This window comes from Garra rufa, chromosome 2, assembly GCF_049309525.1.
Source record: "Garra rufa chromosome 2, GarRuf1.0, whole genome shotgun sequence".
NCBI classification, from domain to species: Eukaryota; Metazoa; Chordata; class Actinopteri; order Cypriniformes; family Cyprinidae; genus Garra; species Garra rufa.
Window position 1 is genome coordinate 36,326,530 of NC_133362.1, and position 21,242 is coordinate 36,347,771.

Consider the following 21,242-nt stretch of genomic DNA (forward strand, 5'->3'; position numbering starts at 1 on the left):
CCCATTGAAACTATGTCAGTGTTTGTTCATCTAGTTATACAAATGCCTCTTAATGAATAGGACAGCTAAGGTAAATGTTATGCCGTGTTTTTATGCAATTGTTCCTCTGTTCGAGAGAAATGAAAATTCATTCTTTCTGTGATGCTCTATAATGTAAAGAGGTATTGTAATCATTAATAACTCCTTTGAATGAAAATCCTTGGTATTTACACTTTATGTCTGTTCATAACTGTTAAAATAATGATTGTACTATGTCATGGCAGCTGATTGAAGAAGGCTTTTCAAGGCAGTGTGAGTCCCCAAAATAGAACTTTTTCACAATTCCAATAATCTTCTACTATAAATTGCTCACTTGTGTCCACAACAGTGACACCTATGGTTTGTTTACAGAATTACAGTAGAAACTTATGAGTTCAAGTATCTTTTGTGTAACGATAATTAGTGTGATGACTGATTAAAACAAGCCCTTTAGACTGTCTTTTGGGTAAGAGGGGCATAAACAATCTCGACTAACATGACTTCCCTTTGGTAGCTGAAAGTCCTGCAAGGCATGCCAGCCTGATTCATCATAGTGAATTTCAGTGTGTATTAATGGAGGGGTGTGAGTTGATGAGATGTGCAGCAGCTCTCTACTCAGTCTGCATGTCGTCATGCCTCTGTAATGGAAGCCCTGGACAGGGAGTCCTCTCTCTGGAGAATAGTGCCGCTCGGAGATGGACAGGAGCGGCTGCGTCTGGGCACAGGGAGAAATCTGCCAAACTCCCCCTCTGACCCATAGCATAGGCCTTGTTAGTTCTCTCGCACTGTTGAGAAAGTGTTGGCTTTCATTCACCTACTTCATAGTCTTGCATAGATGAAGCTTGTTTTCCAAGCCTAGGTACACTATCATTTAGAAGATCTCTTATGCGTTGCTCACCAAAGCTGCATTTATTTGATTAAAGTTTTTAAGTTTTTCATTTGAATGAATCTTAAAATGTAATTCATTCCTGCGATGCAAAGCTGAATTGTCAGCATCATTACTCCAGTCTTCAATGCCACATGATCCTTCAGAAATCATTCTAGTATGTTGATTTACTGCTCAAGAAACATTTCAAGATCAATTTTTTTCAGTATTTCTTAATGAATAGGTAATTAAACAGCATTTATTTGAAACAAATAGATTTTGTTAAATCATAAATGCCTTTACTGTAACTTTTGGTCAATTTGCTGAATATTTATTACAAAAACAACAAAAAAAACTTTGAGTGGTAGTGTAGGATGCAAAATAATTCAAGTTACACTACCAGTCAAAAGTTTTTGAACAGTAAGAGTTTTAATAATTTTTTTTTAAAGAAGTCTCTTTTGCTCACCAAACCTGGATTTATTTGATCCAAAGTACAGCAAAAACAGTACAATTTTGAAATATTTTTACTGTTTAAAAAAAGTGTTTTCTATTGGAATATATTTCAAAATGTAATTTATTAATGTGATTTTAAAGCTGAATGTTTAGCATCATTACTCCAGTCACATGATCCTTCAGAAATCATTCTAATATTCTGATTTGCTGCTAAAAATTTATTATTATTATTGTTAAAAAACTGAATTTTTTCAGGTTGCTTTGATTAATGGAAAGTTTAGATGAACAGCACTTCATACATTTATAAATGTCTTTATCATCACTTTTGATAAATGTATGCATCCTTACTAAATAAAAGTATTGATTTCTATAATTTATTTTCCAAACAAAATCTCCCAAAAAAAGTTAACAGAAGCTTTTTATTTCAGATAAATGCTGTTCTTTGGATTTTTCTGTTCATCAAATAAAACTTAACTGTTCAGAGAAAACTTACTTAACTGTTTTAAATATTGATAATAATATAAAAAAATGTTTCTTGAACAGCAGATCAGCATATTAGAATGATTTCTGAAGCAAACATTTTGCTTTGATCACAGGAATAAATTACATTTTAAAATGTATTCAAATAAAAAGCAGTTATTTTAAATAGTAAAAATATTTCCCAATATTACTGCTTTTGCTGTATCAAATAAATGCAGGTTTGGTGAGCACAAGAGACTTCTTTAAAAAAATCATAATCTTACTGTTCAAAAACTTTTGACTGGTAGTGTATCAAACGCATTGATTTGATTTACTTTTCTGATTACCTTGTTTTACTATTTGGCTCTTAATAATGGATTCAAAAAAGTAAGTGCTTAGTGAGTAGTGCACAAATATTGCTTACTGCCTTTTCAGGAATAATAAAACAAGTTGAGTTGGGGTCATATTATATTGCCGGTGTTTTGGCTCATTGCACTGTGGAATAAATTTATATGTGGATCTCTTAAATGGTGTTGGGTGGACTTTTGTAGCCCAGCTGTCTTCTTAATGAAAGCCTAGTAATTCCATTCACATTGTGGCCATTTTGTCTTAGCCAACAACAAAAGATACCGCTGAAGGAAATGTGGATTAGCCCCAAAGGTTTACTAGCCACTTTCGCTGGCTTGATAAAGGTTTCATTCTCCTTCCTCTGCACCAGTCGTTTGATTGGCAGGCACATGTGCCGTATGGCGGCAGAGTGCAGCTGGAAGTATATCATCTGCAGTTTAGGTTGGGTAAATATAGCAGAGAGGCTTGTCAACCCGAGAGATAGATTGTTCTGGGAAAGGAAGTGTTGTCTCTCGTTCCAACAAAAAAAATGTTCTCTGTTTGAATAAGGCCATTTTTGTATTAATAAAAACAAAGAGTTTCCTGAATTTGGTACGTCAGAAACATCTGTTGGCACCTACACATGCACTACACCTGATTATAAGCAGTGAGGGTTTTGGTAAAATGTGCTTTTTTCTTTTTACATGTTGGCAAAATTCTTTACTTATTGGTTGAAGTAGCAGATTAAATGGAAATTAGTTTTGTATTTCAACAGGAACATAGGTTACATTTTGTTATAGATGCCTCAAGTACCCTGCTTTTTTCGACCGGTGTACCGAAGTCATCGCAAGTTTTCGATTTGTCTCTTGTCTTGGAATCTCAAGCATGAAGGTGGTGACAGCAATGATCTATTTCATCTGGTGTTATTTGCACAAGACTCATGGAGTGAGCTGCGTTTAGTTGCTGATAAGCAACCAAGGCTAAGGCTGAATCTGGAGACTTTTGCATTTTCTGCCCTAATTTTGTGGAAAGTTATGCAGAATGATTTAAGATGTTGTAAAATGTGTTAAAAGAACAGGAAAGGAATTAGTTCACTCCTGAATTAAAATATCCTGATAGTTTACTCACCCCCATGTCATCCAAGATATTTATGTCTTTCTTTTTTCAGCTGAAAGAAATTAAGGTTTTTGAGGAAAACATTCCAGGATTTTTCGCCATACACTTATAAAAATAAAGGTGCTTTAAAAGGTTCTTTACAGCGATGCCATAGAAGAACCATTTTTGGTTCTACAAAAAACCATTTAGTCAAAGGTTCTTTTAAAAAAAACATCCCTTTCTTGCCCTTTTATAATCTGAAGAACCTTCTTTCGCCACAAAGAACCTTTTGTGAAACAGAAAGGTTCTTCAGATGTTAAAAGTTTTTGATGGAACCATTTAGACAAAAAAGGTTCTTCGATGGCATCATGAAGCACCTTTATTTTTAAGAGTGTATAGTGGACTTCAATGGTGATTAACAGGTTAAAGGTCCAATGCAGCTTCAAAGGGCTCTACACAATCCCAGCTGAGGAATAAGGGTCTTATCTATCGAAACAATCGGTCATTTTCTAAAAAAAAAAAAAAAAAAAAAAAAAATTCAGCTGATTATTCTTATAGATTTAAAACAAAATTGCTTCAGCCATGATGAAGAATATGAAAAGTGCTTATTGAAAATGCAGATTCATTCTCTGCCAGCAGGAGGCGCTTTTGGAGCAGTAGAAACGGTGGTTTCCCTGTTAATGGCAGTACACAAATAAGAGCTGCGCTCATGATCGCTACATCTTTATCAGATAAAATAAAAATGTCATTGAAGCTTTTTTGAAGACAGTCGGTTCAGTTTAAAGATACGTTCATATAAAACACCCATGCCGCATTTTGATTTTGAAATGTACAGCGCTCATGTTTATTCAACAAAGAAATATAGAAAATGTTAAATCATATCACCGTTATTGGAAAAAAATTATATCGCGGTATATTGATATTGAATTATTGTCCAGCTCTACATGTTCACATTGTAAACACGAAGAGGGTCGGTACTTCCGCCTATGTCAAGCGTGACCTTTCCAATTTGATTATATAATGCGTAAAGTCCAGATAGTGCAAGACGAGTATTTGTGGTTAAAAAGTATATACATTTGTGTTTTTTTTTTTTTTAGAAAATGACAGATTGTTTCACTAGATAAGACCCTTTTTCCCTGGCTGGGATCGTGTAGAGCCCTTTGAAGCTGCACTGGACAATCAACCCGTTGATTCCCATTGAAGTCCACTATATGGAGTTAAGTCCTGGAATGTTTTCCTCAAAAACCTTAATTTCTTTTCGACTGAAGAAAGAAAGACATGAATATCTTAGATGACATAAGGGTGAGTGAATTATCAGGAGTGAATGAATCCTTTAAATTGTATAATAGTCTGCCTCATGTTGTTCTAAACCTGTATGACTGACTTTATTCTGTGGAAAATGAGATTTTTTAAAAATGTCTTAGGGCTTGTCCATAAAGCCAGTGAGGTCCAATGTTGAAAGAAAAGTATTTTGGACTTAATATTAGCTGGAAGGATTTACAAATAAATCCAAATGTTACCCCGGACCACAAAACCAGTCATAAGGTAAATTTTTACAAAACTGAAACGTGTACATCATATGAAAGCTCAATAAATAAGCTTTCTATTGATGTATGGTTTGTTAGGATAGGACAGTATTTGGCCGAGATACATCTATTTGAAAATCTGGAATCTGAGGGTGCAAAAAAAATCTAAATATTGAGAAAATCACCTTTAAAGTTCTCCAAATTAAGTTCTTAACAATGCATATTACTAATCAAAAATTACATTTTGATATATTTATAGTAGGAATTTTAAAAAAATCTTCATGAAACATGATCTTTACTCAATTTCCTAATGATTTTTGGCTTAAAAGAAAAATCAATAATTTTGACCCATACAATGTATTGGTTATTGCTACAAATATACCCCAGCGACTTAAGACTGGTTTTGTGGTCCAGGGTCACAAATATGTTTATACTTTCTCAAACTTTAATAGAAAATGACTAAAATTAAGGTACCCTCCATTTTTTTTTCTTTCTTTTTTTTTTAGCCAATTTATAGAATAAATGTTAACGACAACAGCGCTTTGGTGGCAACAGAAGCTGCACGGATGTTCTTGTTAATCCTGAACCCCTCTGGAATTACAAACAAGCAACTTGGGGTGACAAACGAATGTCAGTGTTTTTCCGCCATCAGCTTTTAGACTCTTTGTTTTTGTTTTTTTCCACAAACACTGGTGTTGGAGAAATAAGCTTTAGATCTTACATCTAGCTTGGTGGACTGCTCTATGGATCTACTGGTTTTGTAAGGAAGATATTCTAGCTATAAAACATGGGCTGTTTAACATCAAATTGAGAACTGGGATTCACTCTGGGGTCAAGTAATTCTCTTGGATATTTTTGATATTGGCTGTACATTGAATATCGTACCGTTGAGGCAATAAAGGGGGGTTGGAAACGTCGTGTTGAATGAAGATGTCTCACCTGCTCATAGTATTCATTTTTTATACACTAGTCAGCCCGAGCCTTAGTCCTTTAAAGCTTTGAATCTTCCTCCAGCCCTCCCCCCTCCCTTCACGTCAAAGGTCAGGTTTTTTTGACAAGTCTGCAGAGGAAGCTGACAGACTAAATCCTCACATTTTTATTCATACAAATACAGGTTTAAAGATGCCACCCGGTAGATCCAATACCAGAGCTTTGTTTGATTGACAACTCTCTCACTTACCCTGTACTCCTAGCCTCTCCTCTCATTTGGTTTTCAGGTACTAAAGAAATTCTTCCTCTAATAGGTCAGACCACACCGTCCGATGATTGGATAGCGACTGAGTTTTGTAGTAAACATCACAGTGATACTTTGATCGCTGGTTCTTTTCAGGCACTTTCTGTAATCTCTTCATCTCCTGAACAAAGGCCTGTGAAGGAATCCTTTGACTGTGTCTTCTTGATTAAGAAATTTGCCTCGCCTTTGACAGGTCCTGAGTACAGTATTTTCGAATTCTTTTCTCCATGCGTATGTATATTTGAAACTATACTTGACATCTCAACCTACAAATATTAAGTAAGTTTTGCTTGAGTGGTGAAGAGCTGTTTTCCCTGAAGTTGCTAAGCTATTTGAGACAAACAAATGCAGGAAAGCGCAATTTTTGGACCCTTTGAAATTTTTTTTAAGCTTATTTACCTTATTCTTGTTACATTTTAATGTGAAAGTTACATTTAATTAATGGGATTCAGTGTAAAATGTTTTGCATAATATTTGTTGTACTACCTTAATACATTTTATGTAATTAAAAAAAATCATAATACAAAAATCAAGATTTATTATGAAAATGAAGAATTGGGGATTAATTGCTATTAAAAATAATGCAAAAGAAGTCTTAATGGTTATAAAATAGACTTAATTTTTACATTTTTAAAAAATATGCACCACTGTTCAAAAGTTTGGGATCACACTGTAAAAACCCAAAAAACACAATTTGTTGAGTCAACTTAAAATAATTTCTTACCCTGCTGCCTTAAACATTTAAGTTCAGTCAATTCAAATAGGTTTAGTCAACTTGAAATGTTAAGTTGTACTAAGCGACAACTGAGATATTTGAGTTGACTAAACAAAAAAAAATTAAACTTAAAAGCTGGGTTAAAATTTTAAGTTGAATCAACTCAAATATCTAAGCTGTCAATTAGTACAACGTAACATTTCAAGTTGACTAAACTTTTTTTTTAATTGAATGTACTTAAAAATTTAAGGCCGGCTAACAAATTATTTTAAGTTGACTCAAACGAGAAGAATGAGTTTTAGTGTTTTTTTTTAAAGTCTCTTATGCTCATCAAAGTTGCATTTATTTGATTATTATGAAATATTATTGCTGTTTCAAGTAATGGTTTACTATTTTAATATAATTTAAGATATAATTTATTCCTGTAATGCAAAGCTGATTTTTCAGCATCATTACTCCAGTCTGCAGTGTCACATGATCCTTCAGAAATCATTCTAATATGCTTATTTATTATCGATATTGGAAATAGTTTTTGCTGCTTAATATTTTTGGAACCTGTGATACTTTTCAGGATTCTTTGATGAATAAAAAGTAAAAAAGAACAGCATCAGTCTTAAAGAAAAAGTTAAATGCCTAACATTTTAGGAAAGTTTATTTAACCGGCCACTGGTGTCCTCCGTTTCAGTCTTAACCCATATGCAAAGTGAACTGTAGCTCAAGGTCAAGTGTGATCTGTCTCTGGTTCACAGCTGTGCCTGTATGCTGTCGGCCCAACAAGGGTTTCTCCCAGGGCACGTGGGAATATCCTGCTCCTTTGAGACCCTATGGACTCATTGGCCATTTGATATGTGCATGTATATCATACCTAGATGATCTGCAAGAATGTGCACAGAAAGAGCAGAGTCATAAGTCAGATCAGACTGACACAAATGCAAATATGTTTACTTACCACGGCAAATGGAGCAAATAAATTCCCCTTCCCCTTCAAGGGAAGGGAGAGGAAAGAAAACATGAGGGTCTGCCACTCATGTCCTTGGTAACCATCATCCGAGATTGCAAACAAATAGAAAGTAGAGCGTGAGCGTTCTCAATATCAATGTGATGAATGCTTCTACAGGGAAGTCACTTAGGTTTAAAGTTACAGAATAATACAGACAGAAAGAACAATATGACTTACAGGACAGATATTAGGAATTTAATTAATTGCTTTTTCTTTCTTTACAACATGTTCTGTTTTTTCCTTCAAGTTGATTCAGATGGTTATGTAGTCAGCCTCACTGAATTTAGCATCAGGGATAGGTCACAGTGGTACTTGATATTTGCCTCATGCTGACATCGTACCATATTGTGATGCATACGTAATATCCAAATTATTATCATTAACCTCTAATGCTAAGCTAAAGGTTTAAAGGCAGGGTTACTGTCCCGATGTGAATGTCAAAGAGATGAGATGACCTAACCTGGTGAATAGTGAGAGGTCCAGTGGAAGGAATTTACAACTGCTGTCCCCTGAGGAGAAAGGCCTCCTTCCATTACACCCAGTCTCCTGTCCTAGGTTTCCATCACAAAACGATTCTCATCTATCTCTGGCTCCTCTTCGCCACATTGATCTCCTGTCCTAATGAGAGATAAGAAGAGAACACTTGCTAATGTTTTAACCTTGTAACTAATACCACACATGGCTGAATCTCTTTGATTTGTTGACAAGCCTAAATACGTTTTTTCCCCTCTAATGATTATGTTATTATTGATTGAGAAACGTTTTTAATTTCTACTTTTAAAATGTAATATTAAATGTTGGCCATATCCCCTGATTTAGGGCTGTCACAATTTTTCGATTAAGTTCAAGTACTCAATTTTTAAAAAATCCTTGCATTTTGCCAGTGTCGAGTAACCGGAAGTGGTGCATTCCATTGTCCAATACAACCATGATTGATTACTTTTGATACTTTATATGAACTAATTATTATTGTCTCATTGCTGTATGAATTTTAAGTAATATTAAAGGCTATTGTTTGCTTAGGTCTATTACTTAAAATAAATTATGATTGTCAGATTACTCGATTAATCGTCAGAATAATCGACTGATTTCTCGATTACCAAAGTAATAGTTAGTGACAGCCCTACTTTGTTTATTATGCAAGAACAACCAACTATTAATTTTAGGTTACATTATGACTCTGTTTGCATCATCAACTTGAATAGACTGATACAATGTCACTGTCTTAAGAATTTGCACAAGTTTAGGGTGGGACTATCTGTCTGACCAATGGGCATCATTCATGGAACTTGGATAAGTATGAGTAAATTCGGGTTAATGTGTGTGTGAAATGGACTTTCCTGAAAACTCCCTTCCAGATGAACAAACACTATAAACCTCAGATTTGATAGTGAAATGTACATTTTAATGACTTCCAATCATTCGTAAAAAGGGTGCGAGTACATGCTCGTTTACGATTTGCATAATCCCTGCACATGAATTACATACATGAATTACTTGTGCAGAAATGCTGTGAGATCTTCTGGACTCCTTTATACGGTTTGGCTCCAGTATATTGCATTAAAGGGATAGTTCACCGAAAAATGAAATGTTGATGTTTATCATCCAAGATGTAGGTGACTTTGTTTCTTCAGTAGAACACAAACAAAGATTTTTAACTCAAACCATTGCACTCTCAAAGCTTTGGATCCCATTGACTGCCATTATATGACTGCAATGGTTTGAGTTAAAAATCTTTGTTTGTGTTCTACTGAAAAAACAGTCACCTACATCTTGGATGCCCTGGGGGTAAGCAGATAAACATCCAATTTTCATTTTTGGGTGAACTATCCCTTTAATGCACAAGAGACTAGTTGGCCATATGTCTTAAAAATATATTTAATTAAATTAGGATTGCAGATACTTCTGGTGCTCAGAATAATGTAAGTTTTCACTGCTTTCATAGCGATAAGAAGAGGAGAAAAGAATGGGAAGATGCCTGTGGACGAATAAAACATTCTAAAGACCTGCGTCTTTGTTCTCTCCACTTTAGCCCTGATGCCTTTAAGGCTTTTAGTAGATCACAGCTACAAAAAACGCTAGATGCCATCCTGGCAAGATGTAAACATCCCAGCGCTTGTCATGACGCCACAGCTATTGAGGGAGTTTCCCAGATTTTACTCAATATCTGGAGGCGTTGTGGGGAAAAATCAATGGTACAGCATTTGGTTTAAGCCTAGATTTATATCCATCGCCACCTGAAAGCTCTTTCAGTAGCTGTGGTCATCGTATCAATATCTTATTTTTTGAATTGTTACAGTAAAAATAGCAATAGGTAACGCCAGTAGCTCACTGAGTGCAACCATTTGATGTCATCAAGGTAATGCCCTCCCCCCCCCCCCCATAGTCCCTCCATAGTCCAAAATATGTATCTGGATTTTTTAAATAATAGTCTTTCATTGGTTTTCTACTACATATTTCAGTAAGAGACCAATTTTGTTTGGTGACACTACAGCTGATATCGAAAACAGTTAATTCAGTCCCAAAACAAAAACTGCAGCAATATTCTTTGTATGTAGCGTTACTATATATATATATGTTTTTTGTTCATTTTTGTTTTGTTGCTTGTAGTAAATGTAGATTGCATAGCAACTGCTCCTTTGTAGCTGCAGCACTTGGGCTTGAATAATGAGACGCTTTACTTGAAGTCGCACAGATGCTTTTCCGAAGGTGTGTTGAAGTGTTACTTTAGCTCTGTAAATCCACAGTACATGCTTCATATGTAAGTCATCCGTCCCTGTGGTAAGTTTAACACCCACGGCATTGTACCGGTGTCACTCAGGGTGGCAGCGTGCTCATCATGGCCTCTGTCCCGCTGTAATAAAACGCTCCATAAGTCGTGATGATGGATGCTTGTCTCCTCTTTGCCAAGCTGCAACCCAGCGCTGGTTAGTAGCTGTAAATCTGGCCAGTTAACAGTGCTCTAACCGGGGACTGACAGTCAGGGCTTAGGCCCAGTGTTAGGTGGGGATGCAACTGTTGTTCTGTTTCAGAGCCTCTCAACAATGTGCTGAGTGCATGGAGGGGCCCAGCGCACAACTATTAATCATACTGTGTGCTATGAAAGGCTCACGGGGTGGGGGTACGTATGTATGGAAGAGGTGGAGGTGGCATTGGTGGAGTGGTTATGTTGACAGGAACAGAGGACAAGATGGAGCACAAGCGACTGACTCCATGGAGCTTGGCCACACCCCCCGACCTGAACTTCTAACCTCACCAACTCGATGCTTTAAAGAGGAAATGTTAAAAGGCGTGTGAGCTGCAAGGTTAAAACAATTATAGGGGCCAGAGACGTGAAATTATATACTGCTCTGTTTGAGAAAGCTTCCTTACACGATGTTAAAGGTTGAAGGTTAAAATCAAGTATTGGGAGGTTTTGTTGTCATATAAAATAGGGATGCACAGTTGGTACCTTAACAGCTATCAGCCTTTGATTTGTTTTCGCATTTATTTTTATTATCTAATGCTCACTTAATTAAGCATACTAATGATTGTAAAACATTACTAACGGTAACTTTAAGCAAAAATCAGTAACTGAATATCCGTTTTCCACACTGTGCATTTTCAAGTTGCATTATCAAATTTTAATGTCAGCCTATCCATATTATAAATGATGTAAAAATAATATCTTCCACATACAAAATAATTTAAAACTTTTGGGTGAATATATATATATATATATATATATTTTTTTTTTTTTAAGTAATTCATATTATTTCACAAGGACATAAACTATGGTCACATTATATACAAACAGCAACCCGTCAAAGTAGAAGTTCGGTTTAACTTAAAGAAACTGTCAGAAATATATTACTTAATTTAATTATTGTTCTACTACTACTAATACAATTATTATTAAAACATTATTCCTTAAGGAATATTTACAAGAAAAAATATATACCAGAATTTATTTGCCAGAAAAATGTAAATGCACAACACAGTGTTTCTGAAAAAATAAATATAAAATAAAATAAATGTGTGTGTGTGTGTGTGTGTGTATGTGTGTATGTGTGTGTATATATATATATATATATATATATATATATAGCAAATTATTGGAAAACAGAAAAAAGAGTTTTAGAGAAAAAAAAAACAGATTTCATAGAGCCTTAAAATATAATTTTTGTTAAACTTTTCATGAATTGCTGTTAAACTGTGGAAATGTTATGATTTTAATTAATTAGACATGCTGTTTGATTATGTATTAATTTAACCATTAAAATAGAGTCTAGGAAAAAAAAAAAGAAATTTGGGAAAAAATAAAATGGATTTCATAGGACCCTAAGTTACAAAAGATTTCTGTTTCTCATGCTGTTCTTTTAAACTTTGTTTATCCTGAAAAAAAGATATGCATGACTGTTCCCACCAAAAAATTAACATTATAATCATTTTTGAAGCATGATATAATATATGATAATAATGACTGCTGAAAATTCAGCTTTGTCTTCACAGGAATAAATGACTTGATTTAAAAAAAAAACAAAAAAAAACCTTTTTTTTGGTCAAATAAGTTTTTATTTAGTCAACAAATAACCTTGAAATAATCCAGGATTTATTCCAGGATTAATTTTCTTATATACACAAAATAAATAAACAACAAAAAACCCATTCAGTATAAAACCCCTTTCCAAAAGTAATAAATATTTTAAATAAAAGATAATAAAACATTTAAATATTAAAATTTGATTTAATATTTCATAATATTATAGCTTTTTAAAAACGTTACCCAGTCTTTTCTTGGCACTGTATTTTGTAACTACAAGATTGTACTTACTTTATTTTAAATGTACTATTTTAACAACACAACCATTTCGGTTTGCCCATCTAATGTTTCGATGATAGATCCTGCCGTCACCTAAACGTACTGTAGTTGTTCTACACGGCTCTGACGAGAAATTGATTTGTACTCGAGACTCAAAATAGTCCAGCTCCTTCTGTAGAGAGTGGCGAAGACATGCAAATTGACTCAAGTTACACTGGCAGCTTTTGTTGTGAGGTCTGCCGTAATCCCTCATCAGCGCAGCAGATGATGATTAGCAAACAAGACTGCTTAATTACTTTCTGCCTTCTGAATTAATATTACTCTCATGTAAACAGACGTTCTGCTGATTTGAAAGCACTGTTTGCATGCAGCGTGAAATGTCCTTCAAACTGGCTTTGAGGCATGAGATGCTCATGTAAAGAGGTTTTCTTCAGTGAGATAAAAGAACATATTTTGCTTAAAGAAATCTTTTTTTTTAATTACAGGTTGCATTTCAGTCTGTTGAATTATCCTACTATCCCAGGTGTAATTGGCAGAAGGCTTGAGTGTTTCGGTGGGTCTGCACTGGATTGTTCTTTAATGTTCTGTTAAGCATATTCTTATGAGGTGGTAATTGGTCTAGGGTTGGGAGACTTGTGCTAGACGGCTGCTCGTTTTGTTACCGCAAAAGGAGAGGGCACTGGCCCCTATTAACTCCACACTGAAAGCCGAGGACATTCATAAACTCCCGGGCATTAAGGTGGGTTTTGGGCCATTTCAACACCTCTGCCTTCGTCCCGCAGTCCTTTATGTGGTGACATGTTGACGGGACAGTTGGCATTTTCAAGTATGACAAAATGAGCAGGTACCCACAGTTTCTGCAAGTGCCATGTGGTAGTTTTCAATGTGCAAATCGTACTGGTGCTATGTTTAACCAACGGGAGGCCGGAATAAATTTAGCAAAGGCTGCGTGGCTCAATTGTTGTCTTTTACGGGTTGTTTTTATCAGCTGTATTGTTGGTGTCTCCTGCCAGCATGGTTTCACATCTGATCAATCATTTTGAAGAAAGCCCGTTAGTATTCCTGTCATATTTGAGAATGTGCACCAGGCATGCTCTTGTATCCTTTGCAATCCCAGTAAACCAGTAAGGTGCCAAGTTAAGACTAAGAGAATTAAACCATTTGTTTGTAGTTGTTTTTTTTTTTAATTGTCTGTCAAGTCTAAAATTAGTTGGCTGCCACAAACAAATGACAATGTTGTCATTAGTATTTAAGTTGTCATTAGTGTAATAAAATCAAGTTAATTGTACCTACTGCATTTCGAGCTGTGGTGCTCCACAGTGGGTGAAATAAGTTTAAGTCTGACTTTTGAAATCTATTATTTTTCATGACAGTTATTCTACCTGATCTCATGAAGAAAATATGTGTCTGGGAACTTTTTCAAGACATGAAATACGTACCAATAAGTACATATCACTGAGGTTTCCAACATAAATGAACTCTAGAGGCGGTAAAACAGCGAGCACTTGTAATCGTGTTTGTCCACAGTTATGATTACAGCTCCATATGTTTCACTTTCCAGACATAACAAGCTTGCTTGGTAGCTCAGCCGGCACAGAATTGGACTTAGGATGCAGAATCCTTGAGTTCGAATCCCGTGGAAAACATGACTCGTGATAAAATTGCTGAAAGATGAGAGATCGAAAAACAAGCTTAAACGGCATGCTTGCAATTGCGTTTTTATGTCACATTCGCTTTTGTACATACTATTTAAAAATATTTCACAAAAACTTTGTTCATACTATTTTTGATCACCTTAATTCAACCTTGTTGAGCATAAGAGACTTTCTATATTTTCTTAACTTTTAAACAGTTTTGTTATTAATTTTTTTTCAATAATGTTTTATTTCACCCTATTATCAAAAAAAACTAAATAATTACCTAAATGCTTTATCACATTTATTGCTTACGTCTGGCTTTTTGCAATGGTGTTTTTTAGTAAATTGGGGGAAAAAAAGAAGCTCAATGACATATACTATCAGTCAAAAGTTTTTGAACAGTAAGATTTTTAATGTTTTTTTTAAAGACTTTTCTGCTCACCAAGCCTACATTTATTTGATCTAAAGTACAGTAAAACAGTAAAATTTAGAAATATTTTTTTACTATTTAGAATAGCCGTTTTCTATTTGAATATATTTTAAAATGTAATTTATTCCTGTGATTTTAAAAGCTGAATTTTTAGCATCATTACTTCAGTGTCACATGATCCTTCAGAAATCATTCTAATATTTTGATTTGCTGCTTAAAAACTATTGTTGTTATGTTGAAAATTGAATCTTTTTTTTCAAGTTTCTTTGAATAGAAAGTTCAGAAGAACAGCATTTATCTGAAATAGAAATATTTTGTAACATTATAAATGCCTTTTATCATCACTTTTGATCAATTTAAAGCATCCTTGCTTTAAAATTATGAGCAGGTAAAAGTATTTAATTTTGATAATAATAATAAAAAAAATAATGTTTCTTGAGCAGCAAATCAGCATATTAGAATGATTTCTGAAGGATCATGTGACACTGAAGACTGAAATAATGATGCTGAAAATTTAGCTTTGATCACAGAAATAAACATTTTAAAATAAATTCAAATAGAAAGCAGTTATTTTAAATAGTGAAAAAATTGTACTGTTTTTGCTGTACTTTTAATCAAGTAAATGCAGGCTTACTGAGCAGAAGTAAAAAATCTCCCTTAAAAAATATTAAAAATTTTACCGTTCCAAAGCATTTGACTGGTAGTGTATAAATAATCCGGTCACATCAAGAGCACTTTATTGTCTATCTGTTTTCAGTGAGCTTCCACATGTGAACGCCTCAGGCTAGAAAAAGATGCAAGCTTCATGCAGGAGGCGTAACTAGTTATCGGTCTCACTGAATCTGGCTCACATGTAGGCCTGACTAAATGATTACAAATCCTCTCTGATTCTCACCAAAGGTGTTTAAAGTATATAAGGAATTGTCCTCTCTGGTTCCTTACATCTGGTCAGCCTGAAGCTATCCAAAATGGGCAGTAATGCTAAAAGAGGAAAGGTGTGCGATTAACAGCATCCGATTTCATTGAGAAGTGTAACGTTAGAGCAAGAGTAGAGGTTACTCCGATTTTATTGACAGTGGAGAGTCTTATGATGTTGAGAGGGTTCGCTTTTTGCAAGGCTGTCAGGCTGGAGAAATCAAAGCGCACAGCAGACCAGCAGTACACTAAGCCCTGGTAGAGGGGGAATGGTCTGGGATGGGGGGTTTGCAGAAATAAGGGCCAATATTAGTATTTCAGAGGCAGCGCCTTGCTTGTGTGGCGTTCAGATCTTAAGCCAAGGGCGTCCCTGTGCGAATCCCAGACTGCCTTTATGGACTGAGCTAATAAACCTCTCCACACACACGCGCACACACACCCTGAACACAGCTGCTTGTTATTTCATGCCCCATAAGGACCCTGTGACCACGAACATTCTAATACACATTTCTAATTAAATAGGCATCGGAGTGTGTGTGTGTGTGTGTGTGTGTGTGTGTGTGCATTCAAGTCCAACTGTCTTATTTCGCTCCTTGCTCTACACACACACACTCGCAGACACACAGATTGACAGGCTTATTGACGAATAAAATTCAAACCACTCTCGCTTTGTCAATGCTAGGACAAACACTCCTTCACTGTCACCCATATAGCATGCACACAAAAGCCTTAGTTTTATAGGTAGATGACATTTCATAGCAAATGTTGACTTTTGAGTCACGGTTATTTTTTGCACTTTATCTAGGCCTTGTGTTTATTCCATACGTCCTGTAGCATGTTGCATAGTTTATTTTATTTAATACGGCGTTGAGTGAATTCCCATTTAATTCTTTCTCCTTTATTCAACAACATTATTTTTTGAAGAATTTGTCATTGTATCATGAAGCCAAAGCTGTATTTGGATAAAGATTAAAGCGCAGGCAAAGGATACAGAGAAGTCGTGTGTTATTGTAATCGTGTGTAACTGATCAAACACTCTTTGCCCACATGCGCACTGCGGCTAAATGTGGCTTTCACTCCTCTTTTGAGTCTGTAATCCCATTCTGTAGAAGTACTGTATAGTTTGGTTATTAACAGAAGTGAAATCCACATTCTACATTCAAATTCACTCAGTCATGGAAAATCACGTTACTTTTAAACGGTGTAGTAAGTACAGAACCAGTGTTGCCAAGTCTGAGGTTTTCCTGTAGAACTAAGCTACTTTCATACTATTGCCACTAGGGATGTAACTATATCAAAATCTCACGATACGATAATATTGCAATATGGGGTCAATGGTACAATATTTATTGCGCAAAAAAAAGAAGAAGATATGAATTGGGAAAAAAAACACCTTTTTAAAGTTAAATTCTTCTATCTAATGCACTTTGGAAGTTCAAAATTAAGAGCTCCGACCCATGTTCTTAACCCCTTAGTGTTCCAACGTTCCACCGGCGGGACGTTTTGCATTGAGTTAAGTTTGACAGGAACTCTAAGGGTTAACTAAGAAAACTTCAGAAAAACCTTAACTTTAAAGGAGACTCAGTCCTCTTTTTATTTGTGATATACTGTCTCAGTCTAAATTACATTCACACAGGTGTTTTAGGAAGCCAAACAAATTAGAATAAAATAATATTAATAAAAACAATGACAGTAATAGCTATATATTGTAAAACAATAGCACTGTAAAGTAAATGAAAACGAATATTTCATAGGTATTATTTTCACTTTACACTACAGTAGGAAAATTGCAATACTTCTTTCCTAATTTCTACAATTCAAAGAGATATTTTGAATTTGGACTGCGGTACCATTATACCGCTAGCTATGAGCAATTCATATTGGATTTTTGAGCTTTTATTTTGACAGGAACGGCAGTAGAGCTTTTATTTTAAAGGAAAAGTCCAGCTTCAGTGAAAACCTGGTTACAAAACGCATCTCACTACAAATCTAGTCAAATGTTGTAATCATCTGTCATGAAAATAAAGCATAACTGGTGGCCGTTGCATTCCCAAACGCATGCTAAACTCATAGCACATGCAATAAACAAGTTCACTGCATTCATACAGTCTAAACGGAGCCGTTCTGATGCGCAGAAAACACCGGATCACTAGCTGATCGCCTGATCGAAGTGCGCCCTTCGCTTTGAAATGCGCAGCGAAAACAGACTTGATGAAGGGATTAAGTCATATTGTGCTTTTGGTTTTAGTTCGTTTGACAGATACTGTGCCAAAGCATAATGGACCAAAACACAACTTTGAAGACCTTTTATGTTAAAAAAAAAAGTTTAAATATATTTTAAAAACTACAGTTCTTGCTCGAAAGACCTATCATTTTAATCATCATGTGACCACGATAATATCAAGACAGTTTTATTGCGATATCCTGATGTTGATAATATCATTACATCCCTAGTTCCCTGTCAAAAATGCCAGTGTGAATGCTAAGTGGACATGGCATGCTTTTACCAGCTAATTGTAACCTGTACATTATGGTCTTAGAGCACTGGTTTTCAACCAGGGGACTGGGGTCCATTTGGAGGCCTCAGACAATTTCCAAGGGGGCCTCAATATGACTTAAAGGGATAGTTAACCTAAAAATGAAATTCTGTTACTAATTACTTGCCTTCATGTTGTTCTAAACCTGTAAAACCTTTGTTCCTCTTCGGAACACAAATTAAGATATTTCTGATAAAATCCAAGAGCTTTCAGACCCTGCAAAGACAACAACACAACTGATACATTCAAGGCCCGGAAAGTTAATAAGGACATTGTTAAAATAGTCCATGTGACATCAGTGGTTCAACCTTAATTTTCTTCTCTCTATTTCTTCTCAATTTCTTCTCTTCTCATGCGTTCATGAGAGTACCGCTGTCCCTGCAGGGTCAGAAAGCTCTCAGATTGCATCAAAAATATCTTAATTTGTGTTCCAAAGAACAAAGGTCTTACGGGTTTGGAATGACATGAGGGTGAAAAATTAACAGAATTTTCATTTTTTTAATGAAAAAAATGTTTTGAAAAACCTGAATGGTTTTTCCCTGAATCTAGACCTGGGAAAGTCATGTAACTTAATTAAATCTCATAACTCCATTGACATTTTTAAAATGAATTATAATTTTTCGAGTTAGGCCTAAAACCTTTTGGGTAGAAACTGAGTAAAACTGTCAGTAAATATATATATTAAAAAAAAAAAATTGATCATTGTCATGAAAAACTGGAGAAGTCATTGGACTTTTAAACGTCGTTGACAGTGAGTGTCAAAAAGTTTGAGGACTACTGGTCTGGAGAGAAGCAGCTTAACAAGTATAAACAACATGGCGGTTTACTAAAAATTGCCGGATGTTAACGTCTCCGATTGCTAATGTGTCTTTCATCAAAAATAGCTGCCACCCAAGTGGGATAATCTTGGCAACCACTTTTCTTATTTACAGCCATGAGACACCAAAACATTTCTGTGGTTATCAACATGGCAACCATCACGGGATCAAGAATGAGTTTTGTATTCTGACACATAAAAAAGTATTTAGGGCATGTGGGTCTGTGGAAAGATAGTTTGAACTTTGTATATTTCAGTATTTTGTGTGAATAGGCCTATGCTTGAAATCAGATGTAACCCTGGACCACAAAACCAGTCTTAAGTAGCATGGGTATAGCCAAAAAAATTGCATGGGTCAAAATTATCGATTATTTTATGCCAAAAATCATTAGGATATTAAGTCAAGTTATTTTGTAAATTTCCTACCATAAATATATCAACTTAATTTTTGCTTAGTAATATGCATTGCTAAGAACTTTATTTGGACTTTAAAGGTGATTTTCTCAATATTTAGATTTTTTTGCACCCTTAGATTTTTAAATAGTTGCATCTCGGTTGTATTCAGCTTTGAAATCAATAAAAAATGACCCTTTTGACGCTGGTTGTTTTCATTTAAAGCAGAGAAGTCTTTACAGAAGCATTTAAAAAAAAATACTTAACAGGGAAAATGAATGGGAAAATAATTCCATTGGGCTTATTTTGATAAATACCACACGTTTGTAGCCTTCCGTGCTGAATTTTCGAGCCTCTGGGTCTCCACTGTCATGCTGTGGCCGTCACTCATTTCTTGAACCATTATCTTACTCTCTTCACCTGATGCGCTTTTCATCGAGAGGGGAGTGGATGATTTTTCCTTATGCTTTCAACTTGGGTTTCTTTAAAAAGACATGAGCGCTATCGTAAAATGTATGACAGATGTATGGAATAATTCAGTGTCTGTGTTACCAGCACTTCATTAATCACTGTCCGTGGAAGTTGTCCAGTGATGCCCATCACTCTCAATTACTCTTCATTGAAATGCTGTGACAAAGCTCCACCGTACGATTAAAGGCCTTATGCCCGCTGTCGGCAGAGAACAGAACGCTGGCAAAGTCGATAACATTCAAGCGGCCTGGCATTAAAAAAACAGCTCCTATTTTAGGCCGGCAGCTGAGTTTAGAGCAGAGCTCGTCATAAAGGTGACACGGGTCAGAACTTTCTTGTCGCCGTCGGGGGAGAAACAGACGCTCTCAGATGATTTAACAACTGCCAGCCATTCGTTTGGGGGGGGTGGCTGCGTAAATATTCAATCGAAAGAGGTGACATGTGCGGCCATTCTTTTAAACCTGTTGACGAGCCCTTCTTAAATAGAATCAGATCAGCGCCGCCGATTACAAATTTTAACAAAAGCCGTCATGCTGACAGGGACAGGAGACTGTGGCTCGGGCTCAGCCCCCGCAGCTGACCGGGGGACATGCTAACAACCCAGGACAACAAGGAGGTGATGACTGCTCTGGAAACAAAATAGACCTGCTGGTACTCTGGCGTGCCAATGTCCCTCGCCACGTGCTCGTGCTTTTTTTCACTGCCTTGCATGGTGCTATCCAGGCTTTGCAATTCAGCCTTCCACTCATAGACAAAAAATTTAACAGCATTTGAAGATCTGGACATAACACTGCAAATAGGGCTGAGTGATGTAATTACAAATATAGCAATTCAGGGTGAGAATATCAAGATTTTTATGTCTTTGTGAGTATGCAGTGACCATTATTTGGTATAATAATAATTACTCCAGTTTAGTGTTTGAAAGCACCCATAAATGTATTATTATTATTATTATTATTATTATTATTATTATTATTATTATTATTATTTATCTTGAAATGATTATGGAATATTTTACAGTTCAATAGTGCTATAGTGATGTTTCTTTTGTTTGATTTAATAATAATAATAACTATAATTATTATAACAATAATATTAATACCAATAACAATAATAATTAATAACAACAAACAACAACAATAATTATTAATAATAACAATAACACTAGTTATTAATTAATTAATTATTATTATTATTAGAAATGATTAACATTTTACAGTTTAGTAGTACTATAGTAATGTTTCTTTATAGGTTTGTTTGATATTTAATAATAGTAGTAATAATACTAATACTAAATATTTTGTCATTGTATAAATTAAGTTTTAGAGTTCAGTAGTTCAATAGTTCTATAGTATTGTTTCTTTATAGGTTTATTTGATTTAAATATATATCATAATAATAATAATAATAATAATAATAATAACAATAATAATAATAATAATAATAAAATATTTTTTTTATTATTGTATAAATTTAAATCATAAGGACATTTCGAATTCAATAGTGCTATAGTAATGTTTCTTCATAGATTTATTTTAATTAATAATAA

At 35.0% G+C, this 21,242-nt stretch overlaps 1 protein-coding gene across 4 annotated transcripts in view; it reads left to right on the forward strand.

Annotated features, from left to right (window-relative positions):
* Positions 1–21,242, forward strand: part of gbf1 (golgi brefeldin A resistant guanine nucleotide exchange factor 1) — a 119,376-nt gene that overhangs the window by 7,961 nt on the left and 90,173 nt on the right. The window lies entirely within an intron of this gene.